This window comes from Dipodomys spectabilis, unplaced genomic scaffold (genome assembly GCF_019054845.1).
Source record: "Dipodomys spectabilis isolate Male_0828 unplaced genomic scaffold, ASM1905484v1 ptg000617l, whole genome shotgun sequence".
NCBI classification, from domain to species: domain Eukaryota; kingdom Metazoa; phylum Chordata; class Mammalia; order Rodentia; family Heteromyidae; genus Dipodomys; species Dipodomys spectabilis.
In genome coordinates, this window is record NW_024871294.1 from 121,531 (window position 1) to 145,687 (window position 24,157).

General features: G+C 38.9%; 1 pseudogene; it reads right to left on the reverse strand.

The window, feature by feature from the left end:
* Positions 1-9,483: 9,483 nt before the first annotated feature.
* LOC122101030 lies at positions 9,484-9,583 on the reverse strand (annotated as a pseudogene).
* Between the last annotated feature and the right edge of the window lie 14,574 nt (positions 9,584-24,157).

Consider the following 24,157-nt stretch of genomic DNA (forward strand, 5'->3'; position numbering starts at 1 on the left):
CCAACGAACCAGATGCTGCTGGCTTACCTCAGTCATTCTAGCAGCTCACAGGCTTTAAAACCCAGCCCTAGCAGGAAGTCTGTGAGACTCTTCCAAGTGGTAGAGCTGTAGCCTTGAGCAAATGTTATTAGAACAGTATCCCTACATTTCAGTTCAAGCCCCATGGGTAACCTCCCCTGAAAAAAAAAACTCCACTAAACCATTAGATGTGAACTTGTGTGGTTTGTGAAATGTTCCTCAAAGAATGGTGATACTGAAGAAAACACGTTGATTCTAATGACAGCTTGTGGAATACAGCTATGTGCTGAGTCCTTCACAGGTTGCAGTGTGCTGAGTCCTGAATTGGGTTCTGGGTGCTGTGTCTTTCACATGATGCTGTGTATTGAGTCCTTCAAACAGTGTCATGTGCTATGTCCTTCACAGGGTGCATTCTTTCATCTGGTCCTTGTAAGAGCTCCACAACTGAGATACTTACACAGATAAGAATATTGAGGCTCAGATATATCTCCATGGAAGGAACAAAATTAAATATAACTGAAGACTAGTGAGTTGTCTCCTGCAGACCATTGTTTTGTTTGTTTGTTTTTTCAGTCATGAACCTTGATCTCAGGACCTAGATTTTGACCCTTACCTCTTGGGCTCAAGGCTAGCACTCCACCAGGTGGAGCCAAGGATCCCCTTGCAGCAGACTACCATGGCCTAGGGGTCGATAGATGAGGTTTGTCATCCTGCCTTCTCAGCAAGCTGAGATCTGAGGATCTGAGTTCTAAATTATCCCAGACACAAAAAGTCCCATGAGACTATTATCTCCAATTCACCACTAAGAAACATTAAGTGGAAGCTTGATGCTTGCAGCTCATGACTATCATCCTAGGTTCTCAGGAGGATGAGAACTAAGGATCATTGTTCAAAGCTAGCCTGGGCAGGAATGTCTTTGAGACACTTAGCTCCAATGGACCACCAGAAAACCTGAAGTGGTGCTGCGGCTCAAGTGATAGAGCACAAGACTTGAGCTGAAAAGCTCAGGGACAGCTCCCAGTCCCAGACTTCAACTCCTACAACCAACAACATCAAAAATAAAAACCCCAAACCAGAAACAATCTAACAAACCTGAAGTACAGGGCTGGGAATGTGCCTTAGGGGTAGAGTGCTTTGCATATATGAAACCCTGGGCTTGATTACTCAGGACAACATCACTAGAAAAAGCATGAAGTGGTTCTGTGGCTCAAGTGAGAGAAGGCTATCCTTGTACAAGAGAAATTAGGTACAGTGCTGAGTTCAAGCTCCACGACTGTATGCACGCACACACATGGACATACACACACAGACACACAGACGCACACAGACACACACACACACATAGACCAGAAGTGAAGCTGTGACACAAAATGGTAAAGCACTGGACTTCTCCACTGAACTTATGGTCAGCACCAAGGCCCTGTTTTCAACCCCCAAACCTAGCCATCCAAGGCCCAATTAAGAGAGGTCAAAGGTTTCAGAACCTGATGATCTTCACCATCCCTAGATGACAGGAAGCTTTGTGATATCTAACATGTGCTTGGATTTCTCAAGCTTCCAGAAAACCAAGGAGAGGTATCATAGGCCCATTATCGCTGGCAATGAAACATTTCATTAAGTTCAGTGCCCTAGTTGTCTGTAAGAAGGACTTCTGAATTATATTGAGCACTGTATCTGAGCACTGGAATATAGTCTCACAAAGGCAAGATAAGTGCAGGGAACTTGGCCTGCCATGGGAGGTGGCACAAATGAAGGCTTCTTGTCAAAACAGAGCACTGGGAAGAGAGATAGCTTGGAGTACAAAGAGGCCTTTTTCTCCTGGCCTTCAGAGCACACACACACGCATCCTCACTAATTGGCCCAGATGTGGAGTTGTTGTTACAAAGCTGTACAGGACTGAGGCCTTTTGTCTGCCTGTCCAGACAATGAGAGAGACTTCAGTCCAGCCCACATCTGGGCTTTTCTGTGATCTCTTTTTTTTTTATTTTAATTTTTATTTTTTGTGACCATACTGTACAGAGGGGTTACAATTACATGGGCAATATAATGAGTACATTTCTTATCAAGCATTGCAGCCTCCTCCTTTGTTTACCCTTCACATCCCTTCCCAGCCTCCCTCCTCCCAATTCTCTCCCCCCCCCATGCACCAAACTTGTAAAGTTCATTTTCGACATGACAACTTGTACTTCTCATTGTTGCAACGGGTCCACCTGTATCCTTAAACAACTTAGAAATAACAGTGTCATGGACTTTCCAATACTGGCTGGATTCAAACTAAGATTCTCTACATCTCAGCCTCCTCAGAGCTGAGATTACAGTCAGCAGCCACTGTCACTTCCCTTTCTTTCCTTCTTCATTTTTTACTCTGGACAAGCTGACTTCTTAACAGGGTCATTCCATTGGTTTGAATTTATAAGTAAACTACCCAATGTTCTTTATAGCTGCTTTCTCTGAGAATGATTTTCTCTCCTCATCTTCTCCTCTTGTCACAGGTTTGCAGCCAAAAGTGAGAAATGAGTGTTCCAGGATTTGGGAGCCAATGTCCACTGGACATGCCAGTCACTTAGCATTGAGCTGCAGTAAATTTACTGTCTCAGGATGAGTGGATCGAAAGCTGGAATGATCTTCATGCAGTCTGCAGTGCTCCTTTTGCCTGTAAAATGAACTAATAATTATGAGTGTTTCCAACCTTAAGTATCTAGAACACACTAGAAGCATATTCTAGTTTCTGTTTTTCTCTAGTACCTCTCGAGATTTAGACTAAAGGTTTGTGTGGAGCGGTTCCTTGGTGAATCCCTGAGGAAAGTTGCTTGAATCCTCCTCAGGAGATAGCTGTCCAAAGTCAGCCTGAGCAGGAGGTCTGTGAGCCTCTTTTCTCCAATAAACCACCAGAAAACCAGAAGTGAAGCAGTGGCCCAGAGGGTAGAGCTCCAGCTTTGAGAGAGAAAGCCAAGCAGGAGATACTGGCCAGAGCAGGCAGTAAGGCCTGGGAGGCGATTATGTCCAATTTTTATCGACCAGATGGCTGCAAGTGGAGCTGTGGTGGTGGTAGAGCTTCAGCCTTGAGTAACACAACTCAGAATTGCATAGGGTCCTGAGTTTAAGCCCTGGGATGACCACAAAAAAAATTCAAAGAGAGAAGGCCAAGTTATGTATCAGTGCCTTACCTACTTATGTGTGTATTACCTCCTTGATTACACACATATGCAATGCTTCTGCTTTTATTTACTGATTTATTTTTCAGAGATGCCTGTTTCACATACTGCATCATAATCTTCATTTCAGGCCCATCACTTTTCTCTTCCAGGGTTCCAGGCCTGTGTCCTTATATGATACACACTTAGGCTCTCAGCAGGGTTTATTTACATTTTATTATTATGAGGCCAACACAGGAACAATCACAAATCGAGCAGGGAAAGACAAGATCAGGTTTCTTAGAAGTAACCGGTATTCAGAAAAATTAACTTGGGGACAAAAAAATGGCAGCCTACTTATGTAAAAATTACCATTAAGAAAAAGATGAGGGGGTTGGGAATGTGGATTAGAGAGAGAGTGATTGCCTAGCATGCAAGAAGCCCTGGGTTCAATTCCTCAGTAGCACATACACAGAAAAAGCCAGAATTGGTGCCGTGGCTCAAGTAGTAGACTGCTAGAGACAGTGCCCAGGCCTTGAGTTCAACCAAGAACTGGCAAAGAGATAGATAGGTAGGTAGGTAGTTGGGTGGGTAGATAGATGGATAGATAGATAGATAGATAGATAGATAGATAGATAGATAGATAGATAGATAGATAGATAGATAGATAGATAGATAGATAGATAGATAGATAGATAGATAGATAGATAGATAGATAGATAGATAGATAGATAGATAGATACAAAAATGCTAGATGAATCTGGTCGTGGATGTCAGGAGGGAAGAAGGGAACAATTAGCAGTCATGAGGCCTTCTGCAGTGTGCCAGGATACCAGCATCGTATTCATATAACCACAGAGCAGGAAGACTGTCTCTCTCCCACTTTTCAGGCAGCTGAGGGTCCCAGAGCCAAGAGGGAAGACCCAGGTTCTAACTTAAGTGCTTGGAGAGCGAAGAGAAATGGCCTTGCCTCTCCTTGGACTGGGGATTAGCATTAATGATGTGCAGAATGAAGGAAGGAGAATGGACTCACCGAGGTAGAAGGGCCTTCAAATCTGGCAGATGAAGAGTGAAAAACCCACTCCTTAAAACCAGAGATCAGGGTTTTCAACTCTGTTCCTCCCCTTCCCCCCCCCCACACTCACACACTAAACTGGCTCTCTATTGGTAACCAAAAGATAGCTTGAGGCTCCCTTCACCTGAGGGAGGAAGGTTAATCAGTCATTGTGTGAAGAGGCTGAGAAAAGCCTGACCCTGGTGTAACTCTAACAAATGTTTGAAGTTCTCCCCGCCCCACCCACCCCCTTTGCTGGTTGTGTCCGGAATGAATGGTTTTGCAGCTCACTTTCCTGTTGAGTGTGTACATTCTGCTTCCTAATCCTGCAGGCCTTGGTCTCTCACCTAGCCTGGCTTTTGCAACTATTTTCTGTCCTTCAAATACAGTGTTACAATGGAGTTCTTCCTGCTAACAGGGCTAGGGCTTGGATCCTGAGAACATTTGAACCCAGGATGGGTCAATAATGTTTCTTTCCTGCTTCTATAGCTTGAGAACTCTAAGAACAATTAGAGTGCAAGTAACTTCTCATCACCAAGGGAAACCCAGGAAGCTCTTGAATATCTGACCTTTCAGAAGTGGAAGTCAGAGTGTCATAGACTTTCCTACTCTGGCTGGCTTCACCCTGTGATCTTGAGACCTAAGCTAGGGAGATGGGCGTTAGCTACTAATTCTCTGCTAGGTTCAGAACTGTAATGACATTGTAAGTACAAGTCACAAAGGGCTTGGGAAGCATATTAACCCTTTCAACATTGGACCTTTCAGAACCTTGTAGGACACAAAGTTATAATGCTAGAATCTCAGAGGCTGGGCATATGGATCTACTAAACTTGAACCTTGAGCTCTGACTCCAATTCTCGTATACATTAGCATTCATTTTCCAGAGAATATTCTCTTAATTAGCAAATAGGAAAAGTACTTTAATTAACCCTCACTTTTTTCCAGTTGTGTGTCTTGAACTCAAGCCTGGGCACTGTCCCTGAGCTCTTCAGTTCAAAGCAAACAGTACCACTTAAGCCACAGTGTCTTTTGGTGATTCATTGAAGATGAATCTAACAGGCTTTCCTTGCTTAGCCTTTCTTTGAATTGTGGTCTTCAGCGCTCAGTCTCCTGAGAAGCTAGTTTTCCAGGTGTGAGCCACCAGCATCTGACCTATTATTTTTGAAAGTCCTGGGGCTTGATCTTAGGGCCTGGGCACTCTCTCTGAGCTTCTTTTTCTCAAGACTAGAGCTCTACCACTTGAGCCACTCCACAGCTTCTGGGTTTTTCTGAGTATGTAGCACCGAGGATTCAAACCATGGCATTCATGCATGCTGAGCGAGCTCCTTACCACTAAGTCACATTTCTTGCCCCACCCTTACAATTTTATCCCTCAACTTGCCTATCCTCAAGAAAAGGCCTCTGATCATAAATCATCTAAAGAAATCCCTATAGGAAGGTGTCCAAAGATAAAGAAGACAAAGCTCATCTGTGGGAGAGACTCTACAACATGTGAAGACTGTGACAAATGCTTCCATTTAATTATGTATCATGTTCCAACACTTAATAAAGTATAAATGAAAATGAGTCAATGTCCTAAATTATTGTGAATCATTTTATAATAGATGTAAAACATGTACTAAATATTATGTGTATAATAATACTAAATACAATAAACAATAAATAAAGGAATAAAATAAAAAATAAAATACAAAATCAATAATAAAAATAATAATATGTAATAAACATGCATATGTAAGTATATATCATATATTACACATGTATAGAAATATTTTTTTCCATTGCAGGTCGTTCATTTGGGCCCTCAGAACTCTAGCCTGAATTTGTTTTCCTCGAAGACAGTAAGATTCACCTTCACCCATGGTGCAAAAGAGTTACCTGGAAGGTGAGATCAAATCACAGCAATTACAGAAATACTGGCCCCAGTTCCAAGACAGTGGCTTAATTTTTTAAATGAAAGCAGTTTTGTTCATTCAGTTCTATACAGAACATTTAAAAAAAGCAGTGTAGAATTTTGTACAGCTTTTGACATCCTTACCTTATCCCCAAAGTGCTTCTCTGAGCACTACATTGTTTCTTTTTTGTACATTTTTATTGCAAAAATGTTGTACAGAGGGATCACAGTTACATGAGCAAGGTAATGAGTTCATTTCCTATTGAGCATTGTTGCCTCCTCTTTTGTTTTCTCCCTACCATCCCTTCCCTCCCATCTCTACAACTACTCCCCCTGCTGAGCTCAGTCACTTTTTTTTTATTTTTGGCTTGGCACAGGGTTTGAACTCAAGTAGTGGCAACTCTGCACCTTCCCTCACATTGCTACAGATTTACCAAGACCCTGAGTTCAAATCCCAGGCTAAGGAAGGAAACTGGCAGAAATTCCAAACCAGAGAGCTTTATTTCTTTTTAATTTAGTTAAATAATTAATTAATTTTTTTTTATTCTTTCTTTTGCCAACCACACGTCTTGAACTCATGTTCGTGGCAACTCTGACTCAGCTTCCATCACCCTAGGCTCTGGTGCAGTCTCTGGACCCATAGCCGATCCTGGGATCCTAGGCCCTGAGGGTTTGCAGGAAGAATAAAAAGTAGGATACCACAAAAAGTGGCAAGCTTCAGAGGGCTGGGGTACTATGTCTTTTTCTTTGCACAGTGGGTCTGAATGACAAGGCTGCAAAGTGGACATGACCTGCCATTGCTCATACATGCAAGGCAAGCACTCCACCACTGAGCCACTTTCTATTTTCTCATTCCTAGAAGAAGCTGCACATAAAAACAACACTGATCTTCATTTTCAGTCTGTACCTTTGAATACGGAGGAACATCTTTCCTCTGCTCTCCATCAATTACCTACTTTCCAGTTAGAATGACTTGGAATAATAAAAATGGAAAAAGAGAAAATAAATCATCATGAAAATAAACAGATGCAGAAAATTCACTGTATTTTTCTCACAAGTTCAACCATTATAAACTATTGGGGAAATACAGGGACACCTTATTCTCACTGGCACTGAAAGTCTCTAGTTAGGCAATTCTGATGAAGATAAGGAACAAAATGAAAAAGTGAGGAATCGTATCAATTGCAAGAAAAAAAAATGGAGTAGGATCCAAGCAAATTTCTTCTTTGGGCTGCTGAAAATAATCGGCTTACTAGAGTGTGGTGACTACTTTCCATAAAGGCCACTCATGTGAATACTAGGGATGACAATGAATATACCCCTCTTCATCGGGAAGCCTACAGTGGACACTTAGATATTGTCCATGAGTTGGTGCCTCAAGCAGCAGATATTCATGCAATAATTGTTAATGGCTAGACACCCCTGCGCAGTGGTTACTCGTGAAATAATACCAGTGTGGCGTCTTTCTTACTTCATCATGATGCAGATACCAATGCCCAAACTAAATGCCTCTTGACTCCCTTGCATCTTGCTGCTGGGAATATAGATAGCAAAGATACACTGGATCGCCTTCTGTTGAACCATTATATCAAACCAGGTCTGAAGAACAACTTGGAAGAAACTGCCTTTGATATTACCAAAAGGATAAGTATGTATCACTACCTCTTTGAAGTTGTGGAAGGCTGTACAAATTGTTCTATTCAGTTGTAATGGTTTGGTTGTTTCTTTTCTCTTTTTTTTTCTTTTTTTTTTTTTTGTTGAGTTTTATTATTTTATTGTGAAAACACCATACAGAGGGGTTAAAATTACATGGGCAAGGTAATGAATACATTTCTTATCAAGCATTGTTGCCTCCTCCTTTATTTCCCCTTCCCATACCTTTTCATCTCCCCCCACTCCCCTCCCCCCTCATTACTCCTCCTCCCCGGCCAAAGTCGTAAAGTTCGTTTTTCTACATGACGTCTTGTACATCTCATTGTTGCAATGGGTCAACCTGTATCCCTATTTAAACAATTTGTTTTTTCCCTTCCCCTCCACAAATCATACCAACATCAAATACAATGAAAGCAGGGATTATACGGTGGGAGAGGGACATACAAAGCAACAAAGAAATCATCTTATAAATATGTTAGAAACAATCACAAGAAAGAAAAAAATACATTTGAATCCTTATCTTGGGGTTCATTTCACCTAACATCAACTTATCTGACCATTTCTGCTTGTCTCAGACATATACTAGTTACAAATAAGGGAAACTATGGGATCTATGTTTCTTGGGGCCTGGCTTACTTCAATATAATTTTTTCCAAGTCTTTCCATTTCCTAACAAATGGGGCACTGACATTCTTTCTGAGGGAGGAATAAAATTCCATTCCATAGAATTCTATTTTCTTAATCCATTCATCTACTTAGGGGCATCAAACAAGACCATACAAAAGCTACCAAAACAACTATGTTTATTGCAGCATTATTTAGCATAGCTAAGATATCAGTTACGTTTCTTAAACATCAAAATGCCAGTCCACTCTTTGTGTCCATACAAAATATTTTCAGAATTCAAATAACAGCAATATCTTACTGTAAAAATTCTGTGGAATTTTTCCAAGTGAATTGCCTGACTTTGATGTCAAATGTATTTGAGTTGTTTGTGTACATCTACAATGATTTCTGCAGTTTGTGATTTTTTAATCAGAAATAATTTGATCTTATCTGTTGAAATGAGTAGTACAGAAACTAAAGATATTTCTGCTTCTTGTCTGAAAAAAGTATATTTTAAAATATTCTATATTCTGTGTTTGCATAATATCCATAATCTATTTCATTCTTTCCTAGATATACTTTACATTCAACATTGTTTTATAATATATATATTCATTAATAAATGTGTCCTTTCAGATTGTATTTCATATAGAAAATTTAAGATTATTTTTTTTCTAGGTTCTTTTTTTTTTTTTTTTTTGGTCCAGTCGTGGGCCTGAACTCTGGGCCTGGACGCTGTCCCTCAGCTCTTCAGATCAAGGCTAGCGCTCTACAACTTGAGCCACAGCACCACTTCCATTTTTTTTTTCTTTTTGCTTATGTGGTGCTGAGGAATCGAACCTAGGGCCTCAAGCATGCAAGGCAAGCGGTCTACCACTGAGCCACCTTCCCAGCCCCTTTTTCTAGGTTCTTATAGTAGTATATTTTTTTTGGATAAAATGACAATGTTAACTAATTTCAAAAGTTTTGTAAAGGTTATTCCATGTAAAGGCCTTTCTAAGGTGAAGATTTAATACACTGATGTCAAACTAATGTTTAATTCTAACACTTGCATATATTGTTACACTTGTAATTTTGTAATCAACTTTTAAATAACTGTTTTTCATTTCTGCAACTGAAGAATGAAAAATATGGAATACTTCACGAATTTTCATATTATCCTTGTGCAAGTGTCATGTTAATCTCTGTATTGTTGTAATTTGGGTATACGTGCTGCTGAAGCATGTAGTATCCTCTAAATTTAAGTAGTTAATGATGCAATCTTTATATAGGCTTATATCCTTGGGTGCCTATTTGTAGCAAGGAAACGTTATTGTTCCTAACAATACTATTGATCTTATTTCCCTAAAATAATGTGTATAGTGGGAAAAAAATTATATTGTTCGGTCGATTGCTCACATTTGCATTTTTTGTCAATGACAATTTTAAGTCTTTTTCATTTTAGATTTGATCATACTTTGAAGCACTTATAGCTAGGTCCTAAGGTGATGACTTTTTCAAGTACTTATTTACGTGAATGAGTTAGCTTTGTGGAGCTAATAGATTCAAAGTAAGCCTTGCTTAAGAGCTACTTCTAAACTTCTGCAGCTGAAATTTTCCCAAATGAGGTCTTACTGGCACAAATGTCTACCCTTTATCCTTCTTCCACGTAGGAACATACCAACCAGAATATCCTACCCTGACAGCATAGTTTGTCTTACTAGAACAAAACTAATCTTAGTTACAAGGGATCATAGAGAGATGAACAGTTCAGACAGAACTGTTCAGACTAGAAGGTATTTTATCAAAATTTAAGTGTTTATTATACCTACCATTTCAAAAGTAGCTAACGCCAAGGTGAAAAAATTCTTCATATGCGTGATTTCCTGATGTCTGGCCTGTGTACCTTCCAACCAGGCAGGAACTTACACTACTTCCTTTCTATCACCAAATATTTCCATAGCTCCAGGAGAAGTCCATGTTTCTCCTCATTATTAGGCCTTAAATTGGTAATGTTTTAATCACAGTGTTTCCTCTTGCCTCCAGGCTTTAAATCTACAAATGGTAAAGCTTTAGGTCTAACTCTACCTAACACTGAGGTACAGATAATGCAATAATACTTTAAAACAGAGTTGTCTTTGATACCCTAACCACAACAGAACAATGCAAAACATGTGCCCTTTTTATTATATTACATATAGTTATATATTTTATATTTATATGTGCTGATTTCATATTTCACACAGTGAAACTTAGTAGAATTAATTGATAATTTGACAAATAAATTGATAATTATTTATTCCAATAAAGAGAATTGGAATATAAATAATTAGGTTTAGAATACATACTAGAATGTAAAAAGTATCAATGTAATGTCTTCACTATAAACCTGTGATACCTTCTAAGTGTTCTTGTTCTTCTGAATTCACATGGAAAAAAATGTTGTTTTCCTCTAATCTATAAGGGATTTTACTCTGCTGCTCTGTTTATTGTTTTAACTCACTGGTTCCAAAATGTTTTTCTCCATATTTCTGAAGCATTCCTATTGATTATACCCAAATTTTTCTGATATGATGTATAAAAGATATTATTCTTCTGCAAGATGTATGGGTCCTAGGATCCTATGTCCCAGTTACCTGCATCATCAGATAACAGGGTCAAGACTTCTCAACTAGGCCCAGGCAACATGCCAACAGAAAGTAATTGAAGAGTCATGTCAATTTCTCATTTCCTATAATATTTCAGGGCCCCAATTCCTTGAGAAACAGGAATTAGCAGTAAGCAATAGTGAAATTCAAGTCAACTTAAAATGAAGGATGAGATCACAAAATCTAAGAGAAAGTACTGCAATTCAAACTTTCAATTTACAGATGACCAGCCCATATGAGATAACAAAATCACAAAGTGTCACAAGATTATTTTTAATACCCCTCCCCTAATGATTAATGAAAGATTTCAGTCCAGCATAAGTGGGCCAGCAAAATAGCTCCTGGAAGGATAGATCCACAATTGGTCTATTAAGGCCAGGAAAACTTGACTTAGAAGTCAAATGTAATTCAGAAAAAAACATGAATTGAGAAGATCCTTAGTGCTTAATAACACCGTGAGATGTACAAGTTGTCATGTCGAAAACAAACTTTACAACTTTGGTGCTGGGGGCGGGGGGGGGGGGGGGGGGGGGAAGGGGGGGAGGATCGGGTCGGGGGGCAGGGGGAGGATGCCAAGGGATGGGAAGGGGAAACAAAGGAGGAGGCAACAATGCTTGATAAGAAATGTACTCATTACCTTGCCCATGTAATTTTAACCCCTCTGAACAGTATTTTCACAATTAAAAAAAACACTGGTACTTCAGTAAAACTTGATTCTGTGGTATAAAAATGTTGTCATTCTCAAAATATTTAATCTCCTGAAAGTGTATTCTTTCTCTTTTTTTTTTTTTACATTTCTTTTTTTTTTTTTGGGGGGGGGGGGATCTGGTTGTGAGGCCTGAACTCTGGGCCTGGGCGCTGTCCCTCAGCTCTTCAGCTCAAGGCTAGAGCTCTACCACTTGAGCCACAGCACCACTTCCGGCTTTTTTTCATTTTGCTTATGTGGTGCTGAGGAATTGAACCCAGGGCCTCAGGCATGCAAGGCAAGCGCTCTAACACTGAGCCATCTTCCCAGCCCCCACTGTATTCTTTTTCAAATAATCTTTGAAAAATCAAATTCGCAAACCAGGCGCTAGTGGCTCACGCATGTAATCCTAAATACTCACGAGGCTGAGATCTGAGGATCACGGTTCAAAGCCAGCCCGGGCAGGAAAGTCCGTTAGACTCTTATCTCCAATAAACCACTCGAATATCAGAAGTGGCACTGTGGCTCAAGTGGTAGAGTGTTCGCCTTGAGCTCAAGAGTGCAGGGACAGTGCCCAAGCCCAGAGTTCAAGCCCCACGACCTTCTAAAAAAAATTCACATTCACCAAAATAACATTTGACAAATAGATGATACTTAGTGGCAATAGAGTTACAATAGAGTTGATTTGTTTACCCAGCACTAATGCCAATCAGGTTCAACCATTCATTAAACTGTAGAAATAGTGCCACCCACCATTTGTGTTGGTCATTAGATGCCTTCCAAAATTTGTTAAATATATCAGCCTCCCATATTTCAAACCCAAACGTTAGCTAATAAAGTAAATTTCATCATTTAATAAGGTACATTTTAAAAAGTCACAAATAGTTGCCTTATAATATGTTATTTTATGTTTTCCTTATCTAACATAGTAAGTCTTGAATATGGGTACTCATCAGAGATATGACAAACATAAAATCTGTCTTCTATTTCTATCATATTCCTCTATTATAGTACATTTTAATTTTCTTTTTTCAAAACTTAAATGTAGTAGAAAATATTATCCCATGTAAAATTAAATGATCACACACCATTGTACAAAGCCATTTATAAAAATTGGTAGTTTAGAATACATTCTAAACCATTTTTAAACTTTCTTGTTGACTAAAGATTAATCTTCCAAATGGATGAGAATTAAATCATGTCTAGGTGCTTCACACCTCCAGTCTTGCAAATTATTATTGCAGATGAATGAATTATGGAAATATAAGCTGACATAAGTTCAAGTATATGCAGGATTGAAACTCCATGGAATGTATATAAACCTTTCAAACTTTTAACAGACAGTTTAACAGAATGACTATCAGGAAGTTGAAACCAGAATGGAATAATAGTAAATACATAGAATGAATGAAAAATAGAACAAGGGGCAAGTTCAGCTAGAATATCAATGTACACATGTGATAAAGAAAGTGGTTAATCTGAAATAAATCTTGGAGAAGGAGTTGGTTGACAATGATGGAAGGAGTGAATCTGATCCAGGAGCATTGGACAATTAGATGGACATATTTAATTGTAACACACTTGCACAACCTTTTGAAATTCAGTGAAAAAACACACAAAAATTACAACCAAACAGCAATCTCTAGAAATTATGAATATGACCTCTCAAAATTTTAAGCAGTTAATGAAGGGCAGTCTTGGGAAAAGCAAACAAAACTATTAAAAGAGGGCATTTGAGGTAGGGGAGAAATTTGAACAGATTTATATAGATTGTTTCAGGTTATAAATCAACTATATCTGCTTCAAATGTTATCTTCCTTCTGTGAGTTCTCTCTGACTGAACTGGATACTCCAGTCCTGAGACACACTTGATATCTTGTGAAGATAGAATGGAAGAGAAAAATATCAAGAACCCATTACTCTGCTGGAGAGAAAACAATCCTCTAAGTTTTCTTTCATCTCTCTTCACTACTCTTTCTTCATACTTTTAAGTCAATTGATTTTGAGTAATATATTTCCTTCTTTGTTCTGGAAAAGTAATTGGTGAAAGTAATTCACTAAATATTATTTGCCATTTTTTATCATGCTGTTTACTTGTTCAAGGGAGACCATTAAACTTCACACCTGCATTTGGTTGCCATAAAAACCCAACATTGATGTTAATCAGGACAAACTCTAATGTAAAACTTTGTCTCCAAAAAAACCAGTCCAAGAAACTGTGATCACAAATATTTGGATATCCATTTTTCTTTTTTCTTTTACCTTGAAAGTCTTCTTGTGTCGGGCTGGGAAGGTGGCTCAGTGGTGGAGCGCTTGCCTTGCATGCCTGAGGCCCTGAGTTTGATTCCTCAGCACCACATAAGCAAAAAGAAAAAAGCTGAAAGTGGCGCTGTGGCTCAAGTGGTAGAGCACTAGCCTTGAGCTGAAGAGCTGAGGGACAGCGCCCAAGCCCAGAGTTCAGGTCCCACGAACAGACCCCCCCCGAAAAGAAAAAAGAAAAAAAAGAAAGTCTTCTTGTGTCTAAAGTGCTAACAAACATAAGTACTCCACCACTTTTTGGTTCAATCACTTCTAACCTCAAAGATATATTTTGCTAACAAGATGCTTAGAGGAAACTGCAGAATACTCCACTTTTATCTTCTCTTAAGACTCTCCTTAGATACCATATCAGGAACAGTGAAGTTATTCTTTGCAAAATTATTTCAATAGATTATTTTTCCCTTAGTCTTGCATTTGCTCAACAAGATGTATGGAAGAGAATAAAGTTAAATCACCCATACCTTGGATAACAGTGTCTGTTACAAAGGACAATGCTTCTATGTTCTCCTTCTATGTCCTCCTCTTAGCTCTTGCCTGATTTCCAATTAATCACAGCTTCTTGACTTCAAGTCTAGAGAAGCTGAAGGACTATAAGGCCTCCCCCACTGCTACATCTCCATGGTTTCTCCTTTAAAACTCTTTGAAGTTGCCTCCTTTGGATGTGGGATTTATTTTCATGTTTTCATTCAATCAGTTCTGCATTGTAGTGAGCCAAATAAGCTCTGTAAAATCACTTTAGGTAGCAAAAATATTACAATCTATGTCAAAAGTTTTGGCCTCCCTCCACTGCTGAAGCCAATTTGCTTAGCTAGGGCTTCTAAGAACACTGATTTCTGACCTTTTCCATGTGCTCAATTTTTTTCTGAACCCAAAACTTTTTGAGATAGCTTATGCAATAAGCTATCTCATGTTAATAAGGATATTATATTTGTGAGCCATTTAGAAATGTGAAATCACTGGTTTGAAGTATCCAATCAGATTTTTTTTCTGTGTTTCAGTGCTTCACATGCAAAGACATTGTGGAAAGTATTACAAACAGAAAAGTGTAAACCCAATACCTTTTTTCATTGTGGAGGACACTTTCTCCCTAAATATTTTGACCCAAATTATCTTTTTCAGAGAATTACTGTTTGGTAATTAAAGGTCAATTCACAAATTTTGATGTCTTTTTTTAAAGAAATTTGAATTAAATTGCACTATAACCTTGTTTCATACAGTGAATATATTTCCTGGGTAAGGACAATTTTCAAGGGAAGCTACAGGATTTACAGCAAGGTTTCTGAGGTTTGTTTGTTTAGTGTGAAAATGAGCCATCTTCACTCACATTGCTCCCTCTCCACTAAGTCTCCATGGATTTCTTTGCATGAAAGCCTATTTTCTCAGGCAATTTTAAATGTTCTTAATAGGCTACGTTGTTAAAAAGTTTGAACAATTAAAATATACGTGTCATAATTTTAAAACTCTTTTGAAATTCCTTTATCAGAATCGCGAATTCATCAATCCTAATTCCACCTTTACCATCAAAAACTGTTAACATGTTGTTTTCACGATGTAGTGTCCATGCAACTATTATTTTCCAGTGGCTTCGTTATGCAAATATATGACCACATAAGCTGATACTGAACAAAATGAACTCCAAGATATGGAATCAGAGATTTTTATTTGTGGTTGTTGTTTTTTATGTATTATGTGATTTCCATTTTCTTTGGTTTTCCCCGGTTGGTTTATCCCTTGCTGTATTTGATTTTGGTACATTGTGTATTTTGTATACATTTACCTTAACTAGGGAAGGGAAAAGGAACATCACAATGGTGACACAAATGACAAAGGGCAAAACAATGCATTAGCAATACTCACAAGACAATATGTTGGGAATATACATTACAACTTGTGAGGGGTACTGAGGTGAAGGAAAACTGTGAGAAAAGTGAAGGAGGGGGGTAACAAGTTTGAAAAGTTATGTATTCACTACCTAACAATTACTGTAACCCGACTGTACATCATTTTGACAATAAAATTAAATTTAAAAAATAAGCTGCATAAAATAAAATTTCACTGTATTGGTATAGTTAATATTATTTTTTATGTAGTAAAATTTTAAAAATCAATACTATTTTGCGTCTAATTTGACTTAATTACCCTTTCTTTATCAAAAGGTCGTCAACTTGAGTGTTATCCAACTAGACAATATTTTCACAATATACTTGCATATTTTGGAAAAAATAAATTTAGCACTTTCACACACATAAAATCGAAAACAGTTTAATTCTATGGAAACCCATAACTTTTAAAATTAAATAAGTTGTTGGGACAGAATATATGTGTTCTTCAAAATTCCTATGACTAATAACTACTCATTTTCAAATTCTAAACATTCCATACCTGAGAGATTCAAAACAGTACTTGTTTTCATGTTATATAATTCTGCAATAGATGCAGTTTCCAATGGGGTGTTACAGATTGAGAAGTCAACAGAAAAATAGCCACATTCTGCTACAGGATAAAACTATGAAGCATCTGTAATAAGTCTTCAAGAGTAAGCAATCCCAAGCTTTATGCCATAAAGTCATCCTAGCCCAACAGTTTCCAACTTGAAAGGTGCACCTTAAAATTCCCTTAATTCACATCATGAATAGCATATCTCTACTGTGAAAAAATACTACACCTCTGGTATTGTGATGCCCTCCTAATTCTGCAAAGAACACCACAATAAACTCAGTTGCATCACTTTTCCCCCAGTGGTATTCTTGAGATCAGAACACTTGCAAATATTATTTATATTTATACTTTTTTAACTATCATAGATATTCAGGATACTAAGATCAGAAGATTATGGTTCAAAACCCATCCAGGCAGGAAGGTCCCTTAGAACCTTATCTCCAATAAACTTCTCAGAAAAAGCCAGACACAAGTGGCACTGAGGTTGAAATGGTAGGGAAGGAGCCTTGAGCTCAGAGACAGTGTCCAGGCCCAGAGTTCAACCCCTAGGTCAAACCAATAAAGCAAAAACAAAAATTGGGCTGAGAAGGTGGCTCAGTGGTAGAGAGCTTGCCTTGCATGAATGAGGGCCTGGGTTCGATTCCTCAGCACCACATTAGCAAAAAGAAAAATAGCCGGAAGTGGCGCTGTGGCTCAAGTGGTAGGGCACTACCCTTGAGCTGGAGAGCTGAGGGACAGTACCCAGGACCAGAGTTCAGGCCTCACGACCAGACCCCCCCACAAAAATAAAATAAAAGTGAACCCAAACCTAGCATTTGTCTCATTGTATACAGAGGCACATAATTAAGGAAATTGCTTCCTGTGTAACATATAGGTAGAAGAAAGAAGATGTCACACAATTATTCTCTTCATACCATGTTATACCAAACCCTCAAAAAATGCTTTTTCTAAATTTATAAATTAATATCATCCATTTGTTGGCAACTCTGTCTAGATTATTCACATTATCATTTTATACATGAACTGTTGGGATTATCTAAGTTCTAATTATAACTCTCTTGAAAGAATTTCTAGGCAAATAGAATGCCAGAATCATTTGTGAATTTGTCAGTTAAAACCTCTACTTAAAAAGAATTTTGTAGTATCCTATAGAATATGGAATTACAAAAAAAAACAAACTATTTATTTTGAATCTAAATTCTAATTTTGCAAGGTCCACAAAGACCTACATTAGACAAACTGTGCTATTTCTCCAGGCTTAAGTTTTGTAAACCTTCATCATTTCTTTGGCATCCAACAGAATGAAACTTACTTACTTTTTCAAATTTTGGATGGGAATCATGAGCTATTTTGCATCTAAGAAGGTTCTGTAATTAAGAGAGCATTTAAAACACAACTGAGGATTATATATCAGTTGCATTTCAATACGAAACTTGACTTCTCAAAACATAATGACAAAATTAGCCCAAACTTCGAACTTTGTATTCCTTTCTTGTAACTTGGTTTGTTTTATTGAGACAAAATTATACTACCTGGTCCAGGGAAGGTATCACTATGTAATTCCACTCTCTAATCTCCTGTCTTAGTCTGAGTGTTAGAATTCCAGGCTTGTATCACATTGCCCTGCCATAGTTTGTTGGTTTATTTAATCTAGAAACACACTAGCAATTCTGAACTTCTCTGATGATCTTATCCATTGACTGCTCAGACTGTTTATGTACAATTTTGAAAGATGTTCTAACATTTGACACAGGATATGAACATTTTCAGATGCACATGCAGGGGTCTCTGATTCATTCCTTCATGGATCCGATCCCTTTAATAATGATTACTTGACTTTCTTATTATCTCTGATCCCTACCTATCTAATAGTCTCAAATTTTTTGAAGAAAGTTCACTTGAGGACTTTTTAATATTAAAATTTATCACTTGATTCTAGTTTTACTCAGGACATATTTTCTATTGCTTTCTAACTTTTCTACATATTCTGAGAGTTGTTTCATTTGTGTATTCATGTGTGCATATATAAGTACCTCTGTGTGTATGCGTATGCTTGTATGTGTGTATGCAAAAGCCTCAAACTCTTATTCAACAATTTGCTCATGAGTGGTATTCCATCACTTGAACTGCTCTTCCAATGCAGCTTTGGCTGGTTAATTATAGATAGTGTCTCAAAGACTGTTCTGCCCAGGCTGGATGCAAACTGAACTTCCCAGACTCCTTTACATTCTTAAGTTTTGTTTTTCCAGGAGTATCAACTTTTTAAACTACAAACATTTTTGTGAGTGTGAAGTCTAACCTGTAGCCCAGATTTTTAACTCAAAATTCATATAAAGATAGATGAACATACACATTACATATGCTGAATGTACACTGTTAGAAATGTGATCTTAAGCTGGGTGGTGGTGAGATCTGAGGATTGAAGTTCAAAGCCAGCCCAGGTAGGAAAGTCCCGGAGACTCTTTTCTCTAATTAACTACAAGAAAACTGGAAGTGGCACTATGGCTCAAGGGGTAGAGCACTAGCCTTGAGCTGAATAGCAGAGGGACAGCACCCAGGGTTCAAGTGCCACGACCAACAGCAAAAAAAAAAAAAAAAAAAAAAAATATATATATATATATATATATATATATATATAGGAAATCTTATATAAATATATATATTTATATACATATTATATTTACATATAAATATATATATAGGAAATAAGAAGAAATATGATCTTTGCCTCCATGTTCATTGCTAGTATAATCCCTGCTCTTTCAAGATGGACTTTTCTCCAGTTAAGTCCATTCTCTTATATCTGACTTGCATGGAACCAGAATCATTCTTCTATTCTACTTTTTACAAATTTGCACGATGGAAGTGTGATTTAGAAAGGGAGTGGCCTCATACTTCATGTTCCACTTAGGAGAAATGCTTTCTCTATATCACTTCTGTAAATCTACGTACTGAACTTGGCTTCATTGTTTCAATGTTGTCTTATTTGTAGAGTCTTCTATATTGTATTGAACCCTTAAACACAGAACTTCCCTTTCTCCTATTATTGCTATTGTTTCTCTTACTGTTAACTCTTGTACATTTGGAAAATAATGCACAGCACATACACTCACAAAAAAATGATCTGAGAACCTTCTTCCCATTTAAAATTCACCTTAATTTACAGAGCACTTATGATGTTTGAACTCAATGTACTCATGGATAATGTATTTATAAGCAATTTAAATTCCATATTTTCTCTTTACCAAGTTGTCTCTGAAAAATTGCTACATGATGTCCAAAGGTGTCCTTGTGCTATTTCAGTGAAGCCAGCAAACATTCCTTATACCTAAGCAGCACCATAAATTGTTACGGGAATTGTAACTATTACTGAAGGTGGAACCTGATCCCAGGAGAGGAATTGAACGTAGAGGTATGACAAAGTTCAAATTAATTTGTGCTTTCCTTTTTACTGTACAAGAAAAGGATCCAAGGATTGAGGGAAACTCTATCCCTGACTTTTCAAGTGTGTATTTTACTCATATAAAGCTTGTTTGTAAACTTCTGGTCGAGAGTATTACAAAAGGAAATAATGTGCCATTTGAGGGCCAGCGTAGAACAAAATGAAATAACATTGTTTTAAAAGTGTTCTACTGCAAAGAAAAAAAGACATGGAGATTTTAAAGTGCTCTATGGATGGATATTTCACTCCTGAGATGATTCTCTTGTTGCAGGATTTAGTTATCCATTCCTTTAGTGTGGTCCTGAGTTCTCCATAGCAATAAGGATTCCACAAAAGCAGGATCCAGTGAGTATAATCAGCAAAAGCAGTCTCTTCTCAGACCAGTTCTCCTTTAAGGAGGGTCCCAAAGAAATACCTGTTTGTTTGTTTGTTTGTTTCTTGGTTTGGTTGTTAGTTCAGTTTGTGCTGGTTCTGGGGCTTGATCCCAGAGGCTGGACCATGTCCCTGAATAGATGTCTTTCCTGTCCACTTGCCCCCAAAGCTAGTACTTTACTGCTTGAGCCAAACCCCCACTTCTGGACTTTTTGGTGGTTAATTAGAGATGAGAGCTTGACAGACTCTGGGTTTACTTTGAACTGAGATAGTAAGAAAGCCAAGTGACGGGCTGAAAAGGTCGCTCAGGAGTAGAGTGCTTGCCTTGAATGCATGAGGCCCTGGGTTCGATTCCTCAGCACCACAAGAGCAGAAAAACCTGGATGTGGTGCTGTGTCTCAAGTGGTAGAGCACTAGCCTTGAGCTGAAGAGCTTAGGGACAGTGCCCAGGCCCAGAATTCAGGCACCATGACTGGCAAAAAAAAAAAAAAGCCAAGTGTCATCAACTGTATCAAGTCTTCTGTTTCCAACCAAGAAATACTAAATGAAGTTTATTATAAAGCTAATATTTGACAATTTTTAAAAGAAGAGAATATGTCCAGCCAAGAATCCATAACTTAAATAACTCAGCAAAAGTAAGTGCACTGCATTATTTTTTTATTTTTTTTTTCTGCTTTGGAAGATTACTATTGACCTTGTCCTTCCTTTTGAGGAAACTTAAAGTCATATTTGCACTTTTTGTTGGTCGTGGGGCTTGAACTCTGATCCTGGGTGCTGTCCCTCAGCTATTCAGCTCAAGCTCAGTGCTCTACCACTTTAGCTGTGTCACCACTTCTGGGGTTCTGGTTGTTAATTGAAGATAAGAGTCTCATGGACTTTGCAGAGCAGGCTGGCTTTGAACCACAATCCTGTGGTCTCAACCTCCTGATTAGCTAGGATTATAGGCTTAAGCCACCAGGATCCAGCTCATATTTCCATTTAGTGCACTTAATGACACTATGTAGACAAAGAATGGAAATTTGAATCAAATGATGACATGGCAGCTTTCAGAAAAATTGAGGTAGCAATAAATAAGTCCTCCTATTCCAGTTTGTTACATTAATGATTCATGAGCTATGGGACCCTTACATTAGCAACCTCTTGCCATCTGTGTAGGTGTATTTAGTATCAGGGAAGACTGTGATTTTTAGAAAGCAAAAGAGATCAGGTATGGAACAACAGCATAGGAGGAGATACATTTTTCACACAGAGATTAAGAACTAGCCTAAGAGATTTAGAATGCTAAAGGCAATGAAAAATAAGCCTGGTTGATAACTAGTTCTTCAATAACCAAAAATGGTTCCCTAGAATGGTTTCTGGTATGCATTAGTTACTATCATTTGTTCCTTCCATCTAGAGTTATTCCTTCTCTTGTCCCAACTGATAATTTGCCTCTGCCTTTTTGGTGCCATGACTGACCAAAAAGATTTCCAAATCTCACTTAGACTATCCTTCTCATTGTGATTAGCAGTGACCACTCAAAAGCCTGGAATCTTTGAATTTCCAGAATTAATCTTCACCTGACATCTAAGCACATTCCTAGCATTAATTGCTGTGACCTAATGAACAAAACTTTTTTTTCAACACAGTATCCTAATATAGGTAAAGTACATGAATTAAGGAATATTGTCAGGTATTAGTATGGAAGGAGCAATATATATTCCAAGTATGGATTATTTATTTTGCATTTACTAACTAAATTTTTTAATGTTTTTGGGGTTTTTTTGCCAGTACTATAGTCCTGGGGCTTAAACTCAGGGCTAGGGAATTATTCCTGGGCTTTTTCTTTCTCTCATGGCTAGCACTCTACCACTTGAGACACAGCACCACTTCCAGTGTTTCTTTTTCTGTTTATGTGGTACTGAAGAATTGAACTCAGGTTTTCATGCATGGCAGGCAATCACTGTACCATGAAGCCACATTCCCAGAGCTCTAAATGACTTTCTTAAGATGGTATTATATTTTCATTCCATAATTATGTATCATAATTTTGGCCAGTTGCTAGAAAAGGACATAGAAAACAATACTAAGTCCAATAAGGCTGGATGGACAATAAGGCTGGACGGTCTAGCTAGGGCACAGAGGGGCTTACCTCATGGGGCTGGTTCAACAGGCTGAGTGAGACAGTTCCTGACCCACAGCCCACCTCCAGAATGAGAGGGTCACCTTGGGTTCCAGCCACATGGGGACACTGGGCCACCTCTTCAGCACCCATTCAACCAGCTCCTGTGAGAGAAAGAGAGAGAGAGAAAGAAAGCCATAATTACAATTAAGCTGGGTGCTGGTGGCTCAGGACTATAATCCTAACTAAGAGGCTGAGATATAATGAACATGGTTCATAGCCAGCCCAGGCGGGAAGATCCATGAGACTCTTATCTCCAAAGAACCACCAGAAAACTGGAAGTGGCACTGTGGCTCAAGTGGTAGAGTGCTAGTCTTGAGCTGAGGAGCTCGAAGACAGCACCCAGGCCCAGAGTTCAAGCCCCACGACTGACAAGAAGTGGACTTCCCACCACAAGAAGTGTACTGCATACCACTCATTCTCTTAGGGACCATGGCAGAGAAGTCAGTCTGAGCTTTCTGTCAACTGGAGGTCATGAGTTGGTCACCTGTCTTCGCCGTGCTTCATTTTCCCCAGCTACAAAACTGAACACAGTGAAGGATCTCCTTCCTCATGGGAATAGGATAAGGATGAAAGAGAATCATGTTTTGTTTCATAATCTCGTACATGTAACACGACTAGTAACAGGCCCCATCTGAGCCCTTTCCCAGTTATCTTCCTGTCGTATGCTCCCAGAATTGCCAAGAACCATATCTGACAGCCGGTCTCTCTGTGCCAGGCCCTGCTCCTGAGATCCCCCTGTATTGAGCCCTTGTTTCCTCACAACTGTCCCAGGAGGAGACTGAGGTACAATGGTGGAGGCCCAACCCAGAACTTTATGGCTGCTGTAAACTAAGTTTGGGACAATCATCTAAACCGATGACTGAGCATGGTGCTATATGTCTACCATACCAACTAAGGAGGACCAGGCCTCATGGCGCACGCCTGTCACAGATAGGAGGACCATGATCCAGCCCAGCCTGAGCACATATTGAGTGAGTCTCTGTCTTGGAAATGCCCAAGACAGAAAGGCTTGGCTACCGTGGTAGAAGACCTGACTGGCAAGCCTAAGGCATTGAGTTCAAACCCTAATACACCAAAAAGAACTAGAGTCCCGGTGCCAGAGGCTCATGGGTATAATCCTAGCTACTCAGGAGGGTGAGATATGAAGATCACAGCAAAAGATTTAAAATAGGTTTGTCCTCACCGATCAGAAGTCAAGATGAGAAAACCCGGAGTCTGACATATACTGGTGCACTCCATACCAGTAGGGCTCACCTCCTTACTAAGTGCTGGCCATGCTCTCTGTCCCCCTGGGAAGCCAACCCCTGTGGGTCCCATACCCAGGTCCTCGCAAGCTCCAGCTGCCACTAACCAGGCCCAAAGGAGTAGACAGCTCGAAGGCACAGAGGTCCCTTGGTCTTATAATTTAATGTTGCTGAGTCCGCTTCCAGGCCCCCAGACCTCAGCCACAGAGCCCATGCATCCCCCAAATGTATAAGGCACAAGTTATCAAAGGACCCAGCCTCCTTATTACAACCCACTTCTACACACACACACACACACACACACACACACACACACACACACACACACAAATCCAGACCAGTGACAGAAGACTCGTCCATGCAGCACCTGCAATTTTCCAAATGATCACTCACCTGAGCACAGTCAGGTTATACAAGGAGGAAGATGATATCTCTCTCTCTCCCTCTCTCTCTCATGCACACACACAGACACAGACACACACACACACACACACACACACACACAC